Source organism: Oryx dammah, unplaced genomic scaffold (genome assembly GCF_014754425.2).
Source record: "Oryx dammah isolate SB20612 unplaced genomic scaffold, SCBI_Odam_1.1 HiC_scaffold_1, whole genome shotgun sequence".
In the NCBI taxonomy this organism is placed as follows: domain Eukaryota; kingdom Metazoa; phylum Chordata; class Mammalia; order Artiodactyla; family Bovidae; genus Oryx; species Oryx dammah.
In genome coordinates, this window is record NW_024070185.1 from 88,209,697 (window position 1) to 88,225,657 (window position 15,961).

General features: G+C 41.5%; 1 pseudogene; it reads left to right on the forward strand.

Annotated features, from left to right (window-relative positions):
• The first annotated feature begins 10,265 nt into the window (after window positions 1–10,265).
• LOC120863888 lies at window positions 10,266–12,265 on the forward strand (annotated as a pseudogene).
• Window positions 12,266–15,961: the final 3,696 nt, after the last annotated feature.

Consider the following 15,961-nt stretch of genomic DNA (forward strand, 5'->3'; position numbering starts at 1 on the left):
GTGATAAATATTAGTTTTTCCAGGCCCAAGTTTCTGATCTGAAAAATGAAAGAGGAGGGCTAGCAGTTGGAATATTTGTCTTATGTCTCTATAACCTGTTTATGGTTTAACACTCTCTCGGATGAGGATAACACAGAAATCTTACGGCCCCTGTGTCCATGGAATAAGTGATCCCTATTGGCTGCCAAGAGGGAAACATTTTTCCTCTCATCTTCATGACGGGCTCTCATGGGAGTGGATGTTGCGGGGTTAATGTGTAACCCTGACAGCTGAGGCATTCTGGCTTTAGCTGTAACAAGCAGGATGTGTTTGTCACCTGCTCCCTGGCACTAATGCCCACAAGTTGATTGGCTTCAGACAGCTGACTTCTCAAGGGGCTGAAACTCATACATTCACAGTGGGAATTTTGTCTTAAGACCTCATCTCCTGGGGCATCATCTGTACACCACCTCCTTAGAGGAGACGGGGGAAGGTGCCTTTGTGGTAGAGGGTGGTTAGTCCTCACCTCTTCCCTGGGGAAAGCGTCTGTTTTTCTTTTTCAGGGTAGCAATGCCTTGAGTGAGGCTGTGTTTGATATGTTATAACAATGGGAGTCTATGCCTATCATCCAACAAGTATTTGTGAAGAAGTTGCTCTGCTCTCTGCCAGACGCTGCTGGGGATACAGTCACATGTCATGTCTTGTCAAAAGCAGGAATGTCTCAGTCAGGGGTTGTATTTGGCTATGTATAATAGCCAGATAGACTCTTGAGTCACCCAAATAAGAGTGACTCAAATTACGAGGGCTTATGAAAAAGGAGAGTGGGGGCTGGTGATTGTTGGTGGAGAGCCGCAGCTGCATGCCATGGTTAAGGTCTTCATGCCTCCCACCTGCCTTCCCTCTAGTCCCAAGACAGAAATAGACACATTTGTTTGTCAGCAACAGACACATCCCAGGGTGCATGCCCCTTTCCAGACACTTTCCCAGATGTTAAACTGAACAACTTCCAGTCATGTCTCCTTTGGTACCACAGCTGCAAGGAGAACAATACCAAGTAACTCATGGTCTGTATTTGGTTATTTCTTTTTCATTGTTTTTTTTTTGTTGTTGTTGTTGTTTTTTAATTTGTGGCTTAATACAGATAACATAGGGCTTCTCAGGTGACACTAGTGGTAAAGAACCTGCCTGCCAATGCAGGAGACATAGAGACAAACGTTCAGTCCCTGGGTCAGGAAGATCCCCTGGAGGAGGGCCTGGCAACCCACTTCAGTATTCTTGCCTGGACAATCCCATAGACAGAGGAGTCTGGGGGCTACAGTCCATGGGCTCACAAAGAGTTGGACACTACCAAAGTGACTTAGCATGCACAAACAGTTAAAATAAAACTTGACATCTTAACTGCTCTTAAGTGTGAAGTGCGCAGTTTAGTGGCATTAAGTAATTCACACTGTTATGCAACCATCACTGCCATCACCTCCAGCACTCTTTTCATCTTTCTAGACTTAAACTTTATACCCGGTAAGCAATAACTCCACATTTATCTGGGTTTTAAGTTGGTGAAAATCTTCTCAAATTTCTCTAAGTGTGCCATTATTGTACGTGTGCTCGGTTGTGTCCAACTCTTTGCGATCCCTTGGACTGTAGCTATGGTTTTTCCAGTGGTCATGCATGGATGTGAGAGTTGGACTGTAAAGAAAGCTGAGCACCGAAGAATTCATGCTTCTGAACTGTGGTGTTGGAGAAGACTCATGAGAGTCCCTTGGATTGCAAGGAGATCCAAACTGTCAATCCTAAAGGAAATCAGTCCTGAGTATTCATTGGAAGGACTGATGTTGAAGCTGAAACTCCAATACTTCGGCCACCTCATGTGAAGAGCTGACTCATTGGAAAAGACTCTGGTGCTGGGAAAGATTGAAGGCAGGAGGAGAACGGGACAACAGAAGATGAGATGGTTGGATGTTATCACCAACTCGATGGACATGAGTTTGAGTAAACTTCAGGAGCTGGTGATGGACAGGGAGGCCTGGCATGCTGCAGTCCTTTTGGTCGCAAAGAATCGGACATGACAGAGTGACTGAACTGAACTGGACTGTAACGAGCCAGGCTCCACTGTTCATGAAATTTTCCAGGTAAAAATACTGGTGTGGGTTGCCATATCCTACGTCAGTGGATCTTCCGGACCCAGGGATGGAATCTGAGTCCCCTGTGTCTCCTGCGTTGGCAGGCAGATCTTCACCACTTGGGGAAGCTCCAGTGTAGTAGGTTAGAGATTTTTAAATGTGTATGTTGTTCCCAAATTATTGTTCCTCCCCCTGCCCAGCCATTTGTTTATATGAGTATTTGTCTTATAAACCATTGGTTCTCTTTTTCCTGCATAGTGACTGATGGATATTTGTTACAAGAGAGCTTGGTAGCCAATGGAAATTTATGCTGTGGTTTTGAATGGTAGTCATATCTCCAGTGAACTTTGACTGGGAGCTCAGCGGATCATTCACTGACCAGCTGACTTCACTTAGAGTATGTCCCCAGGGGCCTCTGGGATGAAAAAGGTACTGCTATAGGCAGGAGGTAGCAAGTGGAATGTAATATGTGTCCTTGGTCTGCTGTCCTGAACTGGACTTTCTTATATCTAAAATTTTAAACCTCTGAATAGTTTTCTATAATATTAAGGTGATACAGTTTAATTAAATTCTCCTTCTAATGTACATCTAGGGTGTTTCCATTTTTCATTATGATGAACAATATTTCTATTAGCATCCACTTAACATATGCGATTATTTCTATAAAAAAGCTTTTCAGAAATGTTATTGCTATCATAAAGCATACATGCACTTTGAATTCTGATTGATAAATGCTTATAGATAATTCTTTTTAAAGTCCTAGACCAATTTTCTACTGGAAATGTATAAAAATAAGTTTTCCTTCCCATGCAGAAACAAACAGATTCATTTGCTTACACTGGATATTATTAATCTTTAATATTTAGGCTCATCTAATTAGCTTAAATGATATCTCACTGTTTAATTTTCTTTTCTCTGATATGTTTTGCTAACCATTTGTGTTTTTCATTATCTAACTAGTCTACTGATATCTTTTATGCATTTCACCCCTACTGGGTTGTTGTAATTTTCTTTTTATGTTAAAAAATTTTTTGTACATTATTTACTTTTTTTATGGTGTCTTGCTGTATTGAAGTTTAAATTTTAATGCAGTCAAATCCATGTATTTAGTGATATTTTCTTTATGACTTTGGCACTTCCTATCTTCATTAGTAAGTACTTTGTCTCAACCCATTTGGATTGATAAAATACCATACACTGGGTGGCTTACAAGAAACAGAAATTTATTTCTTGTCCTCTATAGGCTGAAAGTCCAGGATCAAGTCACTCTATCTGATTCAGGGTCTAGAGAAAGCACACTTTCTGGTCTTCACACTGTGTCCCCCACCTGGCAGGAGTGAGGCAACTCTCTGATGCCTTTTTTTATAAGGCACAAATTGTATTCATGATGGAATCACCTCTCAAAAGCCCCACCTCCAAACATCATCATATTGAGGGTTAGGATTTCAGCATATGAATTTTGGGGAGACATAATATTTGGTCCATAATGTTACTGAGTCTAAGCTCACTTTGCTCACTGCACAACAGGCCAATTAACCAAGACGTGAGGTGTTGAGACAAGGAATACAACTTTATTTGGAAAGTTGGCTGACCGAGAAGATGACAGACTAATGTCTCAAAATAACCATCTTGTCTGGGTCTGGATGCCAGATTCTTTCATAGAACCAGAAAGAGAAGTGGTGAAGAACTAAAGTCAAAAGGCAGAGTAGAGAGAGGGAGAGGCAACAAGGAAGTAAAGTAAAAAGGGCCATCAGTCTTGCAAAACATCTCTGGGAAGGAATGTGTTAATCTCTTCTGTCTTGCAGCCATCCACAGGTGGGCAGGATCAAATTATTTCTCTGTGAGCTAAACAAAGGCACTTTAGTTTAACAGCCAGGCAGTGGGGAAGGGGCCTTTCAGGCAGGCCATTATGTATGATTATAATAACAAAAACAATGAAAATCAAGTTAAAGAAACAGATCCAACAGGCAGTCAGAATGGGGTCTTTCCTGCAACCATTACAATACTTTTGTTACTGAAGACAAGTTCTTGTGCATCATGCACAGAGAGGAGAGAGAGGTTTAGAGCAGGAAAAGGTTTATTGCCAGGACAAGCAGGGTGAATGTGTGCTCATGTTGAAAATCTGAACTACTTAGGCTTTAAGTAAGAAGTTTTTAAAGGCAAAATTTAGGGTGAGGGCTGCAGGGTGTGATTTTCTTTTGATTGACTGGTGGTAAAGTACCAGGGTGGTGCTTCAGGAATCTTGAGCTCAGCTTAAAGTTACCATCCTGAGTGGGGGCCTTAGTTCCTTAGTTCCTGTTATTATTATACATATTTCTTCAAGAGGAGCCAGGACCCAGCCCCAAGGCTGTACTATTATTTCTTAACTGCTCCTCCCTTGTTCTGCATTCCCTGCTTTCCCTGATTAGCAATGGTTTGAATTGGCCCTTTGGAGCACAGGGAAGGTCCTGAAGGCTGAATGAAGCTTGCTGTTATTTAGTCGTGTCTGATTCTTTTGTGACCCTCTGAACTGTAGCCTGCCAGGCTTCTCTTTCCATGGGATTTCTAAGATAAGAACACTGGAGTGGATTGATATTTCCTTCTCTAGGAAATCTTCCTGACCCAGGGATCAAACCCACATCTCCTACATTTCTGATTCTTTACCACTGAGCCACCAGGGTAGCCCTGAATGAAGCTTATTGTCTACAAACAAGAGATGGGGGACACAGAAAGGATTCATACTCAGGAGACCCACAGGGTTCTTTTGGTTTCACTTTCCCATCCAACAGTTAAAAATATTCCTCCTTGGTTTCTTCTAGTACTTGGTTGAATTTGCTGATTAAGGTTGGTAATTTTTTTTTTTTTAATAGTTTTTGTTGGGATTGTTTTGCATTACATTTCTAACAGGATGTTCCTTGTTAAGATGTTCTCCTGTGTGAAAAAACTGTTACAAAACCAAACTTGCATTTGCTCTCCTGCCATATAGTAAAGCCAATCTATTGATACCAAGGTGAGGTGAAGGAAAGACAGTGTTTATTTGCAGGGAACTGAGCAAAGAGAATCCACTCCATTATTCTTGCCTAGAACATCCCACGAACAAGGGAGCAGGAGGGTTATGGTCCATAGGGTCGCAAAGAGTTGGACATGACTGAAGCGACTTAGCACTGCACAGCACAGCAGAAGTGAAGAGAATGGGTAGCCATTGGTTAAAAGACCCAAACTTCCTGATGGCTTTCAGGAATGGGTTTTTAAAGGCAATACTAGGTGATGAAGGTCACAGGATTCGTGCATGATCACCTTGTCATTCTTCTGATTAGTTGATGGTACAGTAACAGGGTGATATTTCAGGAATCTCAATTCTCAACCTTCTGATTCCAATCAGTCTGGGGTCTGTGTGCTTGTGGTTTCTAGACAAGGGAATCTAGTTTCTGTAAAACAACTCAAAGATAGGCATCAGATTGTTATCTATCCCTTCAGCAGGAACTAGGAGTGACTATTGTTCATGTTTAGTACTTTTCTTGTTTGACTGCTTTTCCTTTGTTTCTTCATTTTCTCACTTCTGTAATCATTAACTGTTTGAGTTTGCTCTTTGGAAATTGGGGGAAGGATAGGGTACTGAAGCTTTTTCTGCAAATAAGAAGCTGGGACAAGAAGGGGCTTGTACCCAGAAGGGCCCTTCAGGGTCCTGCTTAGTTTCAGGAAGAGTGATTGTTGTTGTAGGAACTGTGTCTGCCCACCTAATGGAACTCTCTTACTACTTCCACCAGGTTTATATTGATCATTTTGAATTTTGTTAAGACAAGCATTATTCCATTATTCAACTTTCTAGTTTTTTTCTCCCTAATACATTGGCTAGGAACCTCAATCATGGTACATCTTTTTTTTTTTTTTTTGAAAATTCAATATTGTGAATTAAAGTAGGAAATTTTATTTTTATAAAATCTTCAAAGTAAAATTTGTAGTTTGAACTCTGAAGTCGTAACTGCAAACAGCAAAAAAGAAAAAAAGGAATACAACACTAATGAAATTACACATTCAAATATAGAACATCATGAAATTTCTACTTTGTGGTTAAAGGCTTCCAGTTGTACACTTCCCCGCACCACATGCAACATTCTAAATTCGGGGGGCGGGGTGGGGGGGGAAGAATCTAAAATATCCTCAGGGCAAAAATATTTTTATAAGATACAAAAATCAGTCAATATATTGAGATATAAGGCATTCATCTTGCACAAAACTACAGTTATACAAAAGCAGCTGAACACCATGTTTATGTAATTACCAATCTTAGATAGAACATAGTAGAATATGTTTCTACTTCAGAGCTGTGTAATCTACCCGATTGTTTTCTGTGAAGATGAAACTCAATTCATATCATGTTCCCAGGACCCAATGAACAAATCCCTTTTATGTGTAGAAATGGCATTGGTAATTCTTGAGTGGCAATGTCACTATTTGTTATCACAAACTTCTTTCTTTTTTAAAAAAATATTATTATTTATTTCTTTGGGGCTGCACTGGGTCTTTGTGGCTGTGCAGGCTTTTTCTAGTTGCGGCAAGCAGTTGCTACCCCTTGTTGTGGTGTGCAGGCTTCTCATTACAGTGGCATCTCTTGTGGAGCATGAGCTCTAGGTGCTGGAGTTTTAGTAGTTGTATGCTCAAGCTTAGTAGTTGTGGTACATCGGCTTAGTTGCTTTGAGGCATGTGGGATCTTCCCAGACCAGGGATCAAACCTGTGTCCTATGGATTGGCAGGCAGATTCTCAACCACTGGACAACCAGGGAAGCCCCATTTCTTTCTTTTTGTTTTGACTGCACCATGAAGCAAGTGGAACTTCCCTGACCAGGGATCACACCTGCACTGCCTGCAGGGGAAATTCAGAAACTTAACCACTGGACCACCAGTGAAGACTGTAATCACAGATTTTTCATTTTAGTCAATAACTTCTCACCCAACTCTATACCTGAATGTTATTTAAAAAAATTTTTTTAATTTATTTTTAATTGAAGGATAATTGCTTTACAGTATTGTGTTGGTTTCTGCCACACATCAACATGAATCCACCATGGGTATACATATGTCCCCTCCCTCTCCATCCCACTCCTCTAGGTTGTTACAGAGCCCTGGTTGCATTTCTTTTGTTCTTCTTTACCATGCTAGCTCTCTTGATCCTATAGCTCTCAACTTACTCGTCACTTTATCAAGGCGACTAACTCTTCCTGATGCCTAGGCTGGGTCACATCTCCCCTGGGGCTCTCTCTATTTTCCAATTTCTGGTGTAAAAGGAAAATAAAAACGGAGTCAGTGTTGTTAAGAGAGCACTCTAAAATGGAAATAGGAGGCCATTGACATTGTGGGACTTATGCATGTCTCAGCCCAGATGGAGTCTGAACTTTTAACCACTTATTATCTTAATATAAGCGTCCAGATCAACTGTGTTGTAGAAATGTAGTGTTCTACAAACCCAAGATATCTATGGGACCCTTACCCTAAATAACTAGTGACATCCTATGTCTTAAAAACAAATACTTCCCATAATAGCCCAGACATATAAGCAACCTAAATGTCCAACAACAGATAAATGGATAAAGAACAGTGGTATATATACACAATGGAATACTATTCAGCCATAAAAAGAATGAAGTAATGCCATTTGCAGCAACATGGATAGACCTAGAGATTATCATAGTAAATGAAGTAAATCAGAAACACAAAAACCATATATATCATTTACATGCAAACTCTTTTAAAAAATGGTATGAATGAACTTATTTATGAAACAGAAATAGACTGACAGACATAGAAAACAAACTTATGGTTACCCAGGGGGAAAGGTGGGCAATAGAGATAAATTAGGGGTTTGGAATTAGCAGTTGCAAAATACTATATATAAAATAAACAACAAGGTTCTACTACATAGAATAGGAGCTATATTCAATATCCTGTAATGGATAGGAAAAATGAAAAATGGAAAAGGAAAAAGAAGGAAAAAATGGACAAATGTCTCCCTTTTGCATCAGATCCAATTGTCAATCTTTTAAAATTGTATTTATTGATTGATTTTTGGCTGCACTGGGTCTTCTTGCTATACGTGGGCTTTCTCCAGTTGCAGAGAATGGAGGCTACTCTAATTACAGTGAATAGTCTTCTTGTTGCAGTGGCAGTCTCCTGTTGTGGAGCAGAGGCTCTAGGCATGCTGAGGCTCCGTAGTTGCAGATCATGGCTTCTAGAGAGTAGGCTCAGAAGCTGTGGCTCATGGGCTTATTTGCCCTGTGGTATGTGGAATCTTTCTAGATCAGGGATCAAACCTGATTCCCTTACATTGGCAGGTGAATTATTAACCAGGAAAGTCCCAGTTATAAGTCTTGCAAGAGAACTTTTAACAACCTTGTAGCTTTTCTCTCTTCCCCAGACCACTCTTTTGGTTTTACCTGGATCCCAGTTTGCTGAATTGTGATTCCCACAGCTACAGAGAAAACTCTGTCTTTTCAGTCTCAATACTGATACTGTTTGATACCAATCATAACTCTATTTGGCCCTTCTACTGGGATAGGAGCTTGTCTGGGCACGTGTGTTCCTGGCATCTTAGTCCTGTATTCATCCAGATTTGTGGAAGGAATGAATGGATAGTTTTCATTCTTGAGCTTCTAAGAATTTTTTTTTTTACCAGCATCCTGTTCTGCTTATTTATTAATATGTAATATGTCAATTAGCTTATTTACTCTCTCTATAGGATGTTTTTTCTTTCCTACATCTAAAGTGCTTATAATTTTGTCAACAAAGCTACACCTCCAAGATGTAAAATAACAGAGACTCATACCCTCCAGTGGTGGGGAAGGGTATCACCAAACATTACAACAAAGTCTGTCTCCAGTCTTGAAAGTGAAAGTGAAAGTGAAAGTCACTCAGTATCCCGCTCTTTGTGATCCAGGCCATTCTGCAGGCCAGAATACTAGAGTGCATAGCCTTTCCCTTCCCCAAGGAATCTTCCCAACCCAGAGATCGAACCCAGGTCTCCCACATTACAGGCAGATTCTTTACCAACTGAGCTATCAGGGAAGCCCCAAATTGGTAGTTAAAAAAAAAAAAAATCATTAACTACAGTCCAGAAAGCTTTTAAAAAAAATTATCTTCAAGTTTAATAATTAATTGTTTATATAAAATTACAGTGGCATTTTTGTCATATCTTAGTAAGTTTTTTCTTCAAAAAGGATAAAATATGAAAATATTTTTCAATATTAAAAAGAGGATATTGAAAAACAGTTAACCAGATTCTAAACCTTATTCTAAAATTATTATAGTTAAAAGTGTGATTTTTTTCTCTTTTTTTAAATTGACTGGAGTATAGTTAATTTACAATGTTGTGTTAGTTTCAGGTGCACAGCCAAGTGAATCTATTATATATCTATATCTCCACTCATTTTTTAGATTTTTTTTTCACATATAGGCCATCACAGGGCACTGAGTAGAGCTCCCTGTGCTATACAGTAGGTTCTTATTAGTTGTCTGTTTTACATTGTAGCCTGTATGTGTCAATCCCAATCTCCTTATTTACACCTTCCCCCAGTCCCCTAGTAAATTTGTTTGTTTTCTGTATCTGTGACTCTATCTGTTTTGTAAATAAGTTCATTTGTACCCTCTTTTTTAGATTCCATGTATAAGTGATATCATATATTTGTCTTTGTCTGATTTAGTTCACTCAGTATGGGAATCTCTGTGCATGCTAACTCACTTCAGTCATATCCAACTCTTTTCGACTCCACGGGCTATAGCCCACCGGGCTCCTCTGTTCATGGAATTCTCTAGACAAGAATACTGGAATGTGTTACCATTTCCTTCTCCAGGGGATCTCCCCAACTCAGGGATCGAACCTGCATCTCTTACGTCTCCTCTTTACCACTAGCGCCACCTGAGAAGCGTGTCTCTGCAAATGGCATTATCTTCTTTTTTACGGCTGAACAATATGCCACTGCCTACAGGTACCACAAATTCTTCATCCATTTCTCTGGGATTTTTGTTTGTTTGATTTTTTTTGGCTGTACTTCAAGGCATGTGGAATCTTAGTTCCCCAATCAGGAATAAAAAACGCTCATCCTCTGCAATGGAAGGTGGAATCTTAATCACTGGACTGCTGGGAAAGTCGCCTACCCATACCTCTGCTAATGGAGATTTAAGTTGCTTCCAGGGTGAGAAGCGGCTGCAACGCCGAGCGGAGGAGGCAGGAACCCGAAGGCAAGCAGGAGCTGGGTGGGGACCATGGCCGGGATCACCACCATAGAGGCGGTGAAGCGCAAGATCCAGGTTCTGCAGCAGCAGGCCGATGATGCAGAGGAGAGGGCCGAGCGCCTCCAGCGGGAAGTGGAGGGAGAAAGACGGGCCCGAGAACAGGCTGAGGCTGAGGTGGCCTCCTTGAACCGTAGGATCCAGCTGGTTGAAGAGGAGCTGGACCGAGCTCAAGAGCGCCTGGCCACTGCCCTGCAAAAGCTGGAGGAAGCTGAGAAAGCTGCTGATGAGAGCGAGAGAGGTATGAAGGTTATTGAAAACCGAGCCTTAAAAGATGAAGAAAAAATGGAACTCCAGGAAATCCAACTCAAAGAAGCTAAGCACATTGCAGAAGAGGCAGACAGGAAGTACGAAGAGGTGCCTCGCAAGCTGGTGATTATTGAGGGAGACTTGGAGCGCACAGAGGAGCGAGCCGAGCGGGCAGAGTCCCGTTGCCGAGAGATGGATGAGCAAATCAGACTGATGGACCAGAACCTGGAGTGTCTGAGTGCTGCTGAAGAAAAGTACTCTCAAAAAGAAGACAAATATGAGGAAGAGATAAAGATTCTTAGCGATAAACTCAAGGAGGCAGAGACCCGTGCTGAGTTTGCTGAGAGATCGGTAGCCAAGCTGGAAAAGACAATTGATGATTTGGAAGATAAACTGAAATGCACCAAAGGGAGCACCTCTGTACACAAAGGATGCTGGACCAGACTCTGCTTGACCTGAATGAGATGTAGAGCACCCCAGTCCCGCCCTGCCGCTGCTCCTCCCTCTCACCCCGACTCCGCTGAGGCCAGCCTGCCCGAAGCTGACCTTTAAACTGAGGGCTGATCTTTAACTGGAAGGCTGCTTTCTCCTTTCGCCACCTCTCCCACCCCCCTACTCCTGTGTCCTTTTCGCCAAACTGTCTCTGCCTCTCCCCAGAGATTCCAGTTGGGCTAGAGGCTGAGCACCTTTGGAAACAACGATTAAGGGAATGTGAGCACAATGCAAAGTGTCTTTAAAAGCATGTTGTGATGTACACATTTTGTAATTACCTTTTTTGTTGTTGATGTAACAACCATTTGTAAAAAACATTCCAGATAATTCTGTAGTTCTGAAGCAGCAGTCTAATCCCTTTCTCACTTTTGGAAGGTAACATTTCAGCTTAATACATATTGCCTTCTCCAGAGAGAAAGGGAAAAGGTTTGGGCCTGCCTTACTGAGAGCCTAGCAGCCGAGAGAAAGGCTCCATTTGGGGAAACCTCATTGCTCTGTAAAAAGTACCTGCCAAACCAGAAAGATGATTCCAGGAGGAGTTAGCAAAAAAAAAAAAGTGCTGTTCAGGTTTTCAGCTTTACGGTATCTTTGGACAACCTTTTTTTTTCATCAGAAGTGACCAAACAATTAAGATGGTGAAACCTCTGAGGCCAAATCCTTGTCCCAGCTCTACCCTGTTCCCAACTGCTCGCAGAATGGATCAGGTGCCCCTTATGTTGAAGTGACCACTTATTTGCTCTTCTGCCTCCTTGAAAGAAAGGAAAGAAAATTATGTTTTGCCACTGATTTAGCCATATGAAACTCATCTCATTACCCTTTTCTGCGTCTGAAGCTGCTGTCTCTAAAAAGTGCCATCTCATTGTGCTTTGTATCAGTTAGTGCTGGAAAAATCTTGAAAAGCGTATGTACAAAACTTTAAAAATTTTCTATTATTTTGGAACTTTGCTTCTTTGGGGTTGAGGCACACTGGTCACCCCTCTGCCTATTAAAGTTCTGTACAGTCTGTGGGCTAGCCATGTGCTGATCTTTCCAAGTTTCTTTCCCTACTCAGTCCCCCTTTTTTGATGAGGTTTCAGTGAGGTCTGTTAGGTGTGCATCTTGCAGCTTAATTGGCTTAAAATGTTCTCTCCTTTGGTGTGGTCTCTTTGGGGACCAACTGGGAGAAAAAAAAAAAACAATAGTGTAACTGTTTGATACTGAAAATTGATAAATGTCTTTTTGAAATAAAGAACCAGTCCCTCTAAAAAAAAATAATAATAATAAGTTGCTTCCATGTCCTGGCTATTGTAAATGGTGTTGCAGTGAGCATGGAGTGCATATATTTTTTGAATTTTGGTTCTCTCTGAGTATATGCCTAGGAGTGGGATTGCTGTGTCATATAGTAGTTCTAAAAAGTGTAATATTGATTCAGTCCCAGAGTTAAATGTTTTTTGCTGCATTCTAGCCTTGTGACTCAAGCTTGTCCTTCAGATCGCATTCTTTCTTTGCTGCATTGTGCTTCTTTTTTTATTTCTACCTGTTTCACAACCACTTCTCCCCCTCCCCTTTACTATTATCATTGTGTACTTTGTCTACTATTTTACAGTTGTTGCTTTTGTTTTTTTTCTTTGAAGGGACACATCAAATGCTGTTTACTTCCAAATCATAAATCTTTACATGTATTTTTTTCCTTTCATCTCAGTGCAATCTTCTAAATTTTTGATATCACAGATTTCTTTTAATAGATTCCATTTTTAGAAAACTTGTCTTTATACACACAGCCCACTCTTATGTTTTTATTTATTTTCATTTGTTATGTTTTTAATCTTGTATCAATGGTATTGCAGACATTATATAAATGATTTGCAACTTGTTTGTGCATTTAACATTTTGTTTTCAGACTTGATCATGCAGATACGTATAGGTCAGTGCAAGCTTTTATATTGTGTAATGTTCTTTGTATGATCAGTGTATTACTTTTTAAAAAATTTATTTTATTGAAGTATAGTTGATTTATAACGTGTTAGTTTCTGGTGTTCAGCAAAGTATATACATACATATATATATATATATCACACACAGAGAGAGATATATATACACACATATATATTCTTTGTCACATTCTTTTCCATTATGGTCTATCGCAGAACATTGAATATGGTTCCCTGTGTTATACAGTAGGACCTGGTTGTTTATCCATCCTATATATAATAGTTTGCACAGCAAATACATTAGTTTTTAGTCCTCTTTTCCACTGGTAGATATTTAGGCTATTCCCATTTATTTTGCTTCCACAAACATCACCTCATAAGCTCCCTATATGTTCTATGCTGAGCCTGAGCTTCCCAACCTTCCCACGTCACATTACAGACCGAACACAGCCCTACTGGCGTGGCAGATTGCAATCAGCACAGGATGGCACTGCTCCTGCAGGACGTGCTGATGAAAGCAATCCTGACTGCCCCCACCCCGGCCCAGCCATCAGGGGACACCTCAGAACATGCCCAAACCCCACACATCTGCATTCAACTTGGGGTACATCGTATGCTAGGGTATGGAAGCTCTGCACAGGAGGACAGACTCAAAAGGGAAATTACTGGGTGGGGGAACAGTCAGCTCCAGGAATTACTGGAGTAATTCAAGTAACTTGTAATTCAAGTCACTCTTCAAAGTGGTGTTTTCTCAATGCCTCTTTCAGTCTCGAGACTGTGTCTTTCCTCAGCTCTTGGAAATGTTTCAACTGTTTGATAATTTTCTAACCTTCACTTTATGTTCTCTTTCTCTCTTTCTCTCCCCTCCTCTTTTCCTCCTCCTCCTCTTCGTCACCTTTCTTCTCTTTCTGTCTGTCTCCCTCTCTATTTTTCTCCCTCTCTGTTTCTGCATGTTTCTCTCTCTCTCTGGATTTCCTAATAGTTAGGCACTATATCTGGATTAATCCTGGTTTAATCATCTATCTCTGACTGTTTTTGTCATATTTTCTGTCTCCTCTTTCTCTCTGTGGTCTCTGAAATGTGCTAAACATTATTTTTCATCTATGTTAATTACTTTATATTTTGTGAAACATAACCCCAGAGGCTTTTGTTGTGGGTATAGTTCACGACTCATTTTTCACTGTGCCATTTTTTTGTTCTATGGATGCAATGTTTTCTAAAACATCTCTGAGGATACTGATCATGCTTAATCACTGCCGTGTCTGACTCTTTTCGACCCCATTGACTGTAGCCCTCCAGGCTCTTCTGTCCTTGGGATTCTTCAGGCAAGAAAACTGGAGTGGGTAGCCATTCCCTTCTCTAGAGGATCGTCCCAACCCAGGGATCAAACCCAGGTCTCCTGCCTTGCAGGAGGAGTCTTTCCTGCCTGAGCCACCAAGAAAGGTCAAGGATACTGATCAAAGAGGTTTTCTGAATTTCCTCTGCTTCTTCCAAGATAAGTTTCTGTCTCTGCCTTTCTGTCTCGCTTTAGAATCCTGGTTGCTTTCTTTCACGCTACACGTTTTCTCTCATCTCCAGTGAGCCTCTAAAGGCTGATATAAACTCCAGGATTGGAGCAGGGACTGCTGACTTGAACTGTCCTCAGCAGGATTGGGCAGAGAAGCACCTGAGACTAAGTTAGGGCTCTGCTCCCCTCTCCTCTACAGCTATATTCCAGCAGGAGTAGCCTGTACTCTGGGTCTGCACACCAGCTGCCCAATTCCTTCCATAACTGGGCCCATTCCTCTGTGCCCAGGGCAGAGAGTTCTGGCAGCTCTGTGCACAGACTGGGATGGGGCAGAGGAATGCTGACCATCCTGTACACAGATCTTCAGACAGTGCTTGGTTTTCAGCCCTATTCTTCTCTCTTGCCCCTGAGTGTCAAGCCCTGGGCCCGTTCCAAATTCTATACGCAGAGCAGTCTCTTCCACGTTTCCTGTCCCCACCCCCAGCTGTGGCTCCTCATCTAGTTGTGGTTTCCTCTGGGCTGTGGTTTCCTTTGCTATTTCCTCCATCAACGCTCTTCTGTCTTCATTCAGTGTTCCAGAAATGAGCTGTGAGCTCTTGTCTGTGTGCACCCATCTATCAGCATCACGCTATCAGTGTTTGCTGTCTGGTGTTTACTGATTCCTGTCCTTTTGCCTTAACTTCTGAACTCATTGATGCCTAGATGTGGCTCCCAGCCCACACCAAAGCCAGTTCAAAGATCCAAGGACATCAGCGATCCCAGGTGAACCTGAAGGCTCTGAGGCCACAAGGACATCAGCGATCCCAGGTGAACCTGAAGGCTCTGATGCCAATGCTGGCTCCAAACGCACACGTTCAGCATGTTTGAATGCTTTGGGACATTTGAATGATGATGAATGGGTACAAGTTTGAGGCAAGAAGAGAAAGGTTTTGATCTGAATATTGGGCAAAAATTTACTGAGATGGAGGAGAGGAAACAGAAAAGAATAAGCGCAGACTCAAAGGCACATTCTAAGTTCAGTTCAGTTCACTCACTCTGTCCTGTCTGACCCCATGGACTGTAGCACACCAGGCCTCCCCATCCATCACAAACTCCCAGAGTTTACTCAAACTCATGCCCATTGAGTCAGTGATGCCATCCAACCATCTCATCCTCTGTTGACCCCTTCTCCTCCTGCCTTCAATCTTGCCCAGCATCAGGGTCCATTCAAATGAGTCAGCTCTTTGCATCAGGTGGCCAAAGTATTGGAGTTTCAGCTTCAACATAGTCCTTCCAATGAATATTCAGGATAGATTTCCTTTAGGATGGATTCCTTGGATCTCTGTGCAGTCAAAGGGACTGTCAAGAGTCTTTTCCAACACCACAGTTCAAGAGCATCAATTCTTCGGTACTCAACTCTCTTTATATCCAACTCTCACATCCATATGTGACTACTGGAAAAA